The following is an 11,702-nucleotide window of genomic DNA, read 5'->3' on the forward strand; positions in this document are numbered from 1 at the left end:
ATTCATCTTCCATTCCTCCACTTGGTAATTGGCCAAATGCACTGCCTCAGAGTCACCTTCCTGCAGGAGTCCTTCTCTTCTGACCACAAGTTTTATGCCTTCAGCTTCTAGCAACTGCCTTGGTATCTTCTGGGTGCTCCCTAACCCCTCTTCTTTAGTATGCCCCAAACTCACCCTCTGTTTTCTGATTCCCGTGCTCCATTTCATCATCACCCTCTTTAAGGTCTCAGGGCCTTTGCTACAGTTTCCTTTGCCTAGGGGGTGTCCCCTGACCTTCCTCAACCCTATTCTATGCATTGCTATCAACTCACCATCTTTCCAGTCTCAGTGTAATGTCTGATCCTCTAATAGAGTACAAGCTCCATCAGAAGTATTTTGGCACTGAATACTCTGAGTGCAATGGCTAGCACACAGCAAGAGCTTCATGATGGTGTATTGGATGAGTGTGTTGAATTTTCCTGGATACCTAACCCCCAAACCTCAGAGTCATGATGACTTTCTCCTCTTTTTTGCTGTCTAAATCCACTCTCAAGCCTGTTAACATTCTTGCTCAAATAAGACCTTTGTTTCTGAATTATTAAAATAAGTTCCCAAGAGGCATCCTGTTTTATCTATTCTCTCTGCCTTCTTTGTCACCATTGCTCCTTGGTGAATTTTCTTGAATTATTTGTCGTGATTGCTGTTTCATATTAAAACACCTTCTACTTTCCTTGTACGTTAGCCTGGCCTTTAAGAAAATGGTCTCAGTGTTGTTTTCATTCTTTCCCCTCCCACACCCTCTGTCTGGTCAAGCTGTATCTCAGCCATACTATTCAATTCACCTCCTCTCCATGTGCCCGTATCTTTCACCTGTACTCACCTCTGCCTTCTCCAGTCCATCTGCAGTTCTTCTCCCCAGCCTGAGCTGAAATTGCATACTGCTCTCTCAGAATTCTCTGATTTTTGTTGATACTTGCAAGTATCACATTACTTTCTACCTTGTACTATAATTGTTTATATGAAAACTATTTTAAGTGGATTGCAAACTCCTCTCTATATAAGACTAAATATGTATGTGTATTTAAGTATGTGTATATATATGTGTGTGTATATAAATGCACATAAACATACACATATATTACTTAGTGTCTACAAAATTTGATTTCAATAAATATTTGCTGAATGAATGCACAGGGATAACTGATCCCTAGTGGAGGTAAGTGGCACCAAGTAAGACAAGAGATACCAGGTACTGTGGCAGTGTGGGAGTGGAACAACTGAGCCCAGAGTTCAGTATCACTGAAGCTTCCCCATTGGAGAGGGCTCAGTTACTGAGGAGAACTTTCCCTTGAACTTCAAGTCTTCTTTATTTTCATTGTCTTTGGACGTTGAGCTGAAAATGAGGATCTGGCTTCAAGGCTGGTGTTAGTGTTGGATGGGGTTTGACAATGGGCTCTATGTCCTCTTGCTTCATTCCACAGTCTTAGAGCTGACAGAAAAAAAAAAAAAAATTCACAGATTGAAATGACCACAGGAAAATTGGATCTGCATTGCAATTAGCTTACTAGAGTGTGGATCAACTGTTAATTACCAAGTTTTCTTTAACTTTCTTTTCTCCTCTCTTCACACATTGGGACCAAAGTTCCTATTCAAATAATAAAATATGATTTTTTATTAAATTAGGAAAGTTAGAGTAGTTGCTTTCTGAGAACTCACTGGATATTTTTTCCCCTTTGAGGCTCAGGACCCTTTATTAGCAAGATGGATAAATGGGTTTATCTTATGAGCTAGTTCCAGTTGGGTGGTAGAGGCTCCTTGGAGTACCTACCATCTTGTAGCTGAGTATCATAATCTATTATATTTCCTGTTATGGGGGCAGGAAAAGAGGTGGAGCACATGCGTTCTTTTGTTTGGTCAACATATGTTTATTGAGAACTTAAATATATTTCAAGACCATCCTTGTTTTTGACTGATTGCAGCTCTTTCAGCTATAGAACAGGTAATTTCAGGATGACAATTGTCTGAGTCTCGCAGACAAATTGCTCAGACTTAGTGCTAAATAACACGCGGAAACTGCTTCTTGGAGCCTGCTCCTATCAGAACACGCACCGAGCCCGGAGCGGCGGAGCTCCGGCTACCGGAGCTGCTCTGGCCCAGGGCTATAGAACCCGCGGAAACTGCTTCTTGGAGCCTGCTCCTGTCGGAGCATGCACCAAGTCCGGAGAGGCCGAATTCTGGCTCCCGGAACTGCTCTGGCCCAGGGATAAAGAACCCGCGGAAACTGTCTCTCGGTCCGGGTCCTGCTGAATACTGTGAAGGCCAGAGGGGCGGAGCAGAGCCGCCGCCAGAACCCGGAACAGGCCCAGCAACCTGCCGGCGTGGTGTCGCGTCGCCCCGGCTAGAGCAGGGGCCGAACAGAGCCGCCGCCAGAGCCCGGAACAGGCACAGCGACCCGCCGGCGTGGTGTCGCGTCGCTCCGGCTAGAGCAGGGGCCGAACAGAGCCGCCGCCAGAGCCCGGAACAGGCACAGCGACCCGCCGGCGTGGTGTCGCGTCGCTCTGGCTAGAGCAGGGGCCAAACAGAGCCGCCGCCGGGGCCCGGAGCAGGCCCAGCGACCCGCCGGCGTGGTGTCACGTCGCTCCGGCTGGAGCGGGGGTCGATCAGAGCCGCCACCTGCGCCCGGAACAGGTCCAGCGACCCGCCGGCGTGGTGTCGCGTCGCTCCGGCTAGAGCGGGGGCCGAACAGAGCCGCCACCTGCGCCCAGAGCAGGTCCAGAGACCCGCCGGCGTGGTGTCGCATCGCTCCGGCTCGAGCAGGGGCCGAACAGAGCCGCTGCCAGAGCCCGGAATAGGCCCAGCGATCCGCCGGCGTGGTTGTCAAGAATCCCCAACTGGAGTAGGGGGAAAGCAGATCCTCCACCCGCGTCCGCAAGGTAGGCAGGCCTGTGACAGTCGGGCAGAACAGCCCCAGCGGCCTGCCGGCGTGGTAGACACGTCACACCACTTGGGGGAGGGGCAGAGCAGAGCCGCTCCCCGAGCCTGGATCAGGCCCAGCGGCCCGCCAGCGTGGCAGTCACATCACTCCATTTGGAGTAGGGGCAGAGCAGAGCCGCAGCCCGCGCCCAGAACAGGCACAGCGACCTGCCGGGGTGGTAGTCACGACAACCCAATTGGAGAAGGGGCAGAGCAGAGCCGCCGCCCACGCCTGCAAGGTAGTCAGATCCGCGACTAACTGGTGGAACAGGCCCAGGGGTTCACGGACGTGGTGACGTGGTAGACACGTCACACCAATAGGAGGAAGGGCAGAGCAGAGCCGCTGCCCGCGCCTCCAAGGTAGGCAGACCTGCGACCGACCGGCAGAACAGTCCCAGCGGCCCACCAGCGTGGTAGACAGATCACCCCAATTGGAGGAGGAGCAGAGCTGCCGCCCGCCCCTGCAAGGGAGACTTTTCAACTATACAAGAGCAATATAAATATATAGGGGGAAAATTTCAAAAACACAATAGTTTCACTAAGCAGAAAGAAACACGAGCAATATGAAAAGACAAGGAAAGAAAGGACCACAAGCAATGCAGGTCAACTCAACTTTAGAAGAGGTTATAGCTGCAGCAGATGGAATGTCAGATAAAGAATTCAGGATATACATGCTGCAAATGATCTGGAGTCTCAAGGAAGACATTAGACAGCAAAATCAGACAATGAAAGATCATTTCGACCACTTCGACAATGTATTACATAAACAAATCCAAGAAGCAAAAGATCAACTATACAGGGAGATAGAGGTAATAAAAAACAAACAAACAGAAATCCTAGAAATGCAGGAAGCAATAAACCAACTTAAAAACTCAATTGAGAATACTACCAGCAGAGTAGAACACTTAGAAGATAGAACATCAGACAATGAAGACAAAGTATTTCAACTTGAAAAGAACATAGATAGCTCAGCAAAACTGTTAAGAAACCATGAGCAGAACATCCAAGAAATATGGGATAATATAAAGAGACCAAACTTAAGAGTCATTGGGATACAGGAAGGTATAGAGGTCCAAACCAAAGGAATGAACCACCTATTCAATGAAATAATAAGAGAAAACTTCCCAGACTTGAAGAATGAGACAGAATCCCAAATCCTAGAAGCATACAGGACGCCGAATGTGCAAAATCATAAGAGATCCACACCTAGACACATTATAATGAAGATGCCCAACATACAGAATAAGGAGAGAATTTTAAAAGCTACAAGAGAAAGGAAGCAGATTACATTTAGGGGTAAACCAATCAGGATAACAGCTGATCTTTCAACACAGACTCTGAAAGCTAGAAGATCCTGGAATCACATATTTCAAAAACTGAAAGAAAATGGGTTCCAACCAAGAATCATGTATCCAGCGAAATTAAGCTTCAGGATGGAAGATGAAATTAAAACCTTCCACGATAAACAAAAGTTAAAAGAATTTGCAGCTAGAAAACCATGTCTTCAAAACATCCTCGGCAAAACATTACAGGAAGAGGAAATGGAAAATAACAATGAATACCAACAGTGGGAGGTAGGACAGTAAAGGGGGGGAAAATAATCAAAAAAGGAAAACAAACCATGTTTAGTAACATAAATAAACAATTATGGCTGGAAGAACAACCCATATCTCAATAATAACCCTAAATGTTAATGGCTTAAACTCACCAATCAAGAGACACAGACTAGTAGAATGGATCACAAAACAAGACCCAACAATATGCTGCCTACAGGAGACGCATTTGATAGGAAAAGACATACATAGACTGAAGGTGAAAGGTTGGGAAAAATCATATCACTCATATGGACTTCGGAAACAAGCAGGAGTGTCCATACTCATATCAAATAAAATAGATTTCAAGCCAAAGTTAATCAAAAGGGATAAAGAGGGACACTACATACTGCTCAAGGGAACCATACACCAACAAGACATAACTATCATAAATATATATGCCCCAAACAATGGTGCAGCTATGTTCATCAAACAAACTCTTCTTAAGTTTAAGAGTCTAATAGACCAACATACAATAATCATGGGAGACTTCAACACACCTCTCTCACCACTAGACAGATCTTCCAAACAAAAGTTGAATAAGGAAACTATAGAACTCAATAACACAATTAATAACCTAGACTTAATTGATATATATAGAATATACCACCCAACATCAAGCAGTTACACTTTTTTCTCAGCAGCACATGGATCCTTCTCAAAAATAGATCATATATTATGTCACAGGGCAACTCTTAGACAATATAAAGGAGTGGAGATAATACCATGCATCTTATCTGATCATAATGGAATGAAACTGAAAATCAACGATAAAAGAAGGAAGGAAAAAACATGCATCACTTGGAGAATGAACAATTGGTTACTAAATGATCAATGGGTTATAGAAGACATCAAGGAGGAAATTAAAAAATTCTTAGAGATAAATGAAAGCACAGACACAACATATCGGAATCTATGGGACACATTAAAAGCAGTTCTAAGAGGAAAATTCATTGCTTGGAGTTCATTCCTTAAAAAAAGAAAAAACCAACAAATAAATGATCTCATACTCCATCTCAAAATCCTAGAAAAAGAAGAGCAAAACAACAGCAAAAGAAGTAGAAGGCAAGAAATTATTAAAATCAGAGCTGAAATTAATGAAATCGAAACAAAAGAAACAATTCAAAAGATTGACAAAACTAAAAGTTGGTTCTTTGAAAAAATAAATAAAATCGACAGACCCTTAGCCATGCTAACGAAGAGAAGAAGAGAGAGAAATCAAATTACTAGCATACGGGATGAAAAAGGCAATATCACAACAGACACTTCAGAAATACAGAAGATAATCAGAAACTATTTTGAATCCTTATACTCCAATAAAATAGAAGATAGTGAAGGCATCGATAAATTTCTTAAGTCATATGATCTGCCCAGATTAAGGCAGGAGGATATAGACAACCTAAACAGACCAATATCAATTGAGGAAATAGAAGAAACCATCAAAAGACTACCAACTAAGAAAAGCCCAGGACCGGATGGGTATACAGCAGAGTTTTACAAAACCTTTAAAGAGGAACTAACACCAATACTTTTCAAGCTATTTCAGGAAATAGAAAAAGAGGGAGAACTTCCAAATTCTTTCTACGAGGCCAACATCACCCTGATTCCTAAACCAGACAAAGACACTTCAAAGAAAGAAAACTACAGACCAATATCTCTAATGAACCTAGATGCAAAAATCCTCAATAAAATTTTGGCAAATCGGATTCAAAAACATATCAAAAAAATTGTGCACCATGATCAAGTAGGATTCATCCCTGGGATGCAAGGCTGGTTCAATATACGGAAATCAATTAATGTTATTCACCACATCAATAGACTTAAAAATAAGAACCATATGATCATCTCGATAGATGCAGAAAAAGCATTCGACAAAGTACAGCATCCCTTTATGTTCAAAACGCTAGAAAAACTAGGGATAACAGGAACTTACCTCAACATTGTAAAAGCAATCTATGCTAAACCTCAGGCTAGCATCATTCTGAATGGAGAAAAATTGAAGGCATTCCCTCTAAAATCTGGAACAAGACAGGGATGCCCTCTCTCACCACTTCTGTTCAACATAGTTATCGAATCACTGGCCAGAGCAATTAGACAGACGAAAGAAATTAAAGGCATAAAAATAGGAAAAGAAGAACTTAAATTATCACTATTTGCAGATGACATGATTCTATACCTAGCAGACCCAAAAGGGTCTACAAAGAAACTATTAGAGCTAATAAATGAATTCAGTAAAGTGGCAGGATATAAAATCAACACACATAAATCAAAGGCATTCCTGTATATCAGCGACAAATCCTCTGAAATGGAAATGAGGACAACCACTCCATTCACAATATCCCCCCAAAAAATAAAATACTTAGGAATCAACCTAACAAAAGAGGTGAAAGACTTATACAATGAAAACTACAGAACCCTAAAGAGAGAAATAGAAGAGGATCTTAGAAGATGGAAAAATATACCCTGTTCATGGATAGGCAGAACTAACATCATCAAAATGACAATATTACCAAAAGTTCTCTATAGGTTTAATGCAATACCAATCAAAATCCCAATGGCATTTCTTATAGAAATAGAGAAAGTAATCATGAAATTCATATGGAAAAATAAAAGACCCAGAATAGCAAAAACAATGCTAAGCAGGAAGGGTGAATCAGGCGGTATAGCGATACCAGACTTCAAACTATACTACAGAGCAATAGTAACAAAAACAGCATGGTACTGGTACCAAAACAGGCGGGTGGACCAATGGTACAGAATAGAGGACACAGAAACCAACCCACAAAACTACAACTATCTTATATTTGATAAAGGGGCTAAAAGCATGCAATGGAGGAAGGATAGCATCTTCAACAAATGGTGCTGGGAAAACTGGAAATCCATATGCAACAAAATGAAACTGAATCCCTTTCTCTCGCCATGCACTAAAGTTAACTCAAAATGGATCAAGGAGCTTGATATCAAATCAGAGACACGGCGTCTGATAGAAGAAAAAGTCGGCTACGATCTACATACTGTGGGGTCGGGCTCCAAATTCCTCAATAGGACACCCATAGCACAAGAGTTAATAACTAGAATCAACAAATGGGACTTACTCAAACTAAAAAGTTTTTTCTCAGCAAAAGAAACAACAAGAGAGGTAAATAGGGAGCCTACATCATGGGAACAAATCTTTACTCCTCACACTTCAGATAGAGCCCTAATATCCAGAGTATACAAAGAACTCAAAAAATTAGACAACAAGATAACAAATAACCCAATCAACAAATGGGCCAAAGACATGAACAGACACTTCTCAGAGGAGGACATACAATCAATCAACAAGTACATGAAAAAATGCTCACCATCCCTAGCAGTCAGAGAAATGCAAATCAAAACCACCCTAAGATACCATCTCACTCCAGTAAGATTGGCAGCCATTAGGAAGTCAAACAACAACAAGTGCTGGCGAGGATGTGGGGAAAAGGGTACACTTGTTCATTGTTGGTGGGACTGCAAATTGGTGCAGCCAATCTGGAAAGCAGTATGGAGATTTCTTGGAAAGTTGGGAATGGAACCACCATTTGACCCAGCTATTCCCCTTCTCGGTCTATTCCCTAAAGACCTAAATAGAGCATGCTACAGGGACACTGCTACATCGATGTTCATAGCAGCACAATTCACAATAGCAAGACTGTGGAACCAACCTAGATGCCCTTCAATAGACGAATGGATAAAAAAAATGTGGCATTTATACACAATGGAATATTACTCTGCATTAAGAAATGACAAAATCATAGAATTTGGAGGGAAATGGATGGCATTAGAGCAGATTATGCTGAGTGAAGCCAGCCAATCCCTAAAAAACAAATGCCAAATGTCTTCTTTGATATAAGGAGAGTAACTAAGAACAGAGTAGGGACGAAGAGCATGAGAAGAAGATTAACATTAAACAGGGACGAGAGGTGGGAGGGAAAGGGAGGGAGAAGGGAAATTGCATGGAAATGGAAGGAGACCCTCAGGGTTATACAAAATTACATACAAGAGGTAACGAGGGGAAAGGGAAAAATAATACAAGGGGGAGATATGAACTGCAGTAGAGTGGGTAGAGAGAGAAGAGGGGAGGGGAGGGGAGGGGAGGGGGGTAGTAACGGATAGGAAAGGCAGCAGAATACAACAGACCCTAGTATGGCAATATATAAATCAATGGAAGTGTAACTGATGTGATTCTGCAATTTGTAAACGGAGTAAAAATGGGAGTTCATAACCCACTTGAATCAAAGTGTGAAATATGATATATCAAGAACTATGTAATGTTTTGAACAACCAACAATAAAAAAATATATAAAAAAAAAAAAGAAATATAAAAAAAAAAAAATATATATTTCAAACACTTTGCTGATCACTGGGGATATGAAACCAAAGGAGAAAGGAACACTTTGGCTTCATGCAGCTCACAGGCATCTGTGGAAAGCAGACAAATTGTGAGGGTGTGAAAAGGGGAAGCACATAGGTTTTTTGGAATATGTGATTGAAAAGAAAGGATAAACTTAACCTCATGCAGTGGTAATTATTATTATTACTATCTCCATTTTACATACACAAAATTGAGACAGGAAACCAGCTTGTTGAGGGTCACATGTTGTAACTAGTAGAATTAGAATTCTCAACCAAGATAGTCTTACTTACTCTGTTCTTATTTTTTTTTAACTCTATATCAGACCTGACCATAAACTAGCACACAGTGGTATGCCTTTTAGCTTGTGCTGTATCATAAGAAGTGATCATGTATTTTTAAGAACGTTGCAAGTTTTTTGATGTTGTGCTGAGCTTGACATCCGCCATGGTGAGCTTATCTACAAAAGAGAAATTGGCATCCTCTATAAAACAGATATTTTTCTTTTCCAAAGAGCTAGTTATTAAATATCAACCACACACCACTGAATGTTCAATGCTACCACATTCTTTAAAAATTCATAAAATGTAATTAAGTTTTAAAAGAAGTCAGTCCAGCAGATCTGAACTTTTAGTGGCATAGGAATTATTTGGGAGCAGTGGGATTTGTTAAAAGGGATTTGGGTTCAGGAGGTGTGATGGTTAATCTTGATCATCAACCTGAATGAATTGAGAGGCATCTAGGAAAGTAGTAAAGCACACTTCTGTGTCTGTGATGGTATTCACAACAATGGGGATGTCAGTGATCTGAGAGAGGAAGATCCACCCTGAATGTGGACAGCAGTATCCAATAGACCGGGGGCCCAGAAGGAAGCAAACGTGGAAGGAGTCCATATATCGAGTTCCATAGAGACAGAGCCAGGGCCAGTGGGTTCTGGATAGGTACTGGGTGACTTCGTGCCTAGCTGAGGGAAAACAACTAAACATGGGCAAAAGTGATCCTAAGAAGCCAAGGGAAAAATATCATCAAATGAATTTTTTGTGCAAACTTGCCAGGAGGAACACAAGAAGAAGCACCCAGATGCTTTAGTCAACTTCTCAGAGTTTTCTAAGAAGTGCTCAGACAGGTGGAAGACTACATCTGCTAAAGAGAAGGGAAAATTTGAAGACATGGCGGAGGCGAAAAAGGCCTATTATGAAAGAGAAATGAAAACCTATATCCCTCCTAAAGGGGAAACAAAAACGAAGTTCAAGGATCCCAACACAATCAAGAGGTGTCCATTGGCCTTCTTGTTCTGTTTGCCCCCAAGTTTCAGGAGAACTCCCAGCCTATCATTGGTGATGTTGCAAAGAAACTGGGAGCACTGTGGAGTAACACCGCTGCAGACGACAAGCAGCCTTACAAAAAGAAAGCTGCTAAGCTGAAGGAAAAGTACAAAAAAAAAAAAAAAAATAGTGCTGCCTATGGAGCTAAAAGAAACCCGATTCAGTGAAAAAGGGAATTGTCAAGGCTGAAAACAGCAAGAAAAAGAAGAGTAGAAAGATGATGAGGAGGAGGAAGATGAAGAAGATGATGATGGTGATAAATAAGTTGATTCTAGCGCAGTTTTTTTTTTTGTGTGTGTGTGTGTGTCTATAAAGTATTTAATCTTCCTGTGTCCAACTCACTCCTTTTAAAGGGTGGGTGTGGGGGAGGAATGTAAGGCTGTGTAAGATTCATTTTAAAACTGTACAGGTGTATAGTTAACACACTAGCAAATGTGTCTGTCCTGGTGGTATTTTCAATAGCCATTAACCTTGCCTTACAGTATGGGGTTGTAAATTGGCATAGCAATTTAAAGCAGGTTCTCTTTGGTGCACTGCAGAAATTAGTTATACACAGGGATGATAGTTTTTCAACTTCAATTGTCTCTGATGCAGCTTATGTGAAATAATTATTGTTCTGTTAACTGAATACCACTCAGCAAATGCAAAACAAAACAAAAATTGAAAAAAAAAATTGGAAGAAAGGAAGCCCACCAGTGCCCACAAGCTCACTTCTCCCTGAGTGGATTTGTTTTTTGCTGTTGCCATCCATGGTGAACATTAGACTCCAGTTTTTTCAGCCATGGAAGGTAGATCCACGTCAGTGATTGTCAGGAGCTTCTGGGCCTCACCCTTGGAGTGGGGCTGCATTATTGGTCCCTCTTGCTCCAAGTTCTTGGACTGAGCAATTCCTGATTTCTCTGGCTCTGCAACCTGCAGATGGCCATTTGGGGATCATTCAGACTATATGTGAGCTGATTTAATAAATTCCCGTGTGTGTGTGTGTGTGTGTGTGTGTGTGTGTGTGTAATATATACATATTTCCAATTGGTTCTTTTCCTCTAGAGAACTCTCATACAGGAGGTCTAGACTGAGGGAAGAAACTTACATGTTAAAAAAAGATCCAAATCAATAAATGGGATGGAATCAAACTAAAAAGTTTCTTCTTAGAAAAAAAAAATCTGTGAGGTGAACAGAGAGCCTATATCCTGGAAGCAAATTTTTACCCCTCAGACATCAGATAGAGCACTAACCTCTAGGCTATATGAAGAACTCAAAAAGCTAAGCACCAAAAAACAAATAACCCAATCAACAAATGGGCCAAGGATCTGAACAGACACTTCTCAGAAGAGGGTATACAATCAGTCAACAAATATATGAAAAAATGCTCAGCATCTCTAGCAATTAGGGAAATGCAAATCAAAACTACTCTAAGATTTCATCTTACTCCAGTCAGAATGGCAGCTATTATGACGACAA

The 11,702-nt window shown here is 41.6% G+C and overlaps 1 pseudogene; it reads left to right on the plus strand.

Annotated features, from left to right (window-relative positions):
- The first annotated feature begins 9,903 nt into the window (after positions 1-9,903).
- Positions 9,904-10,508, plus strand: LOC143393814 (high mobility group protein B1 pseudogene; annotated as a pseudogene).
- Positions 10,509-11,702: the final 1,194 nt, after the last annotated feature.

This window comes from Callospermophilus lateralis, chromosome 3 (assembly GCF_048772815.1).
Source record: "Callospermophilus lateralis isolate mCalLat2 chromosome 3, mCalLat2.hap1, whole genome shotgun sequence".
Classification (NCBI taxonomy): Eukaryota; Metazoa; Chordata; class Mammalia; order Rodentia; family Sciuridae; genus Callospermophilus; species Callospermophilus lateralis.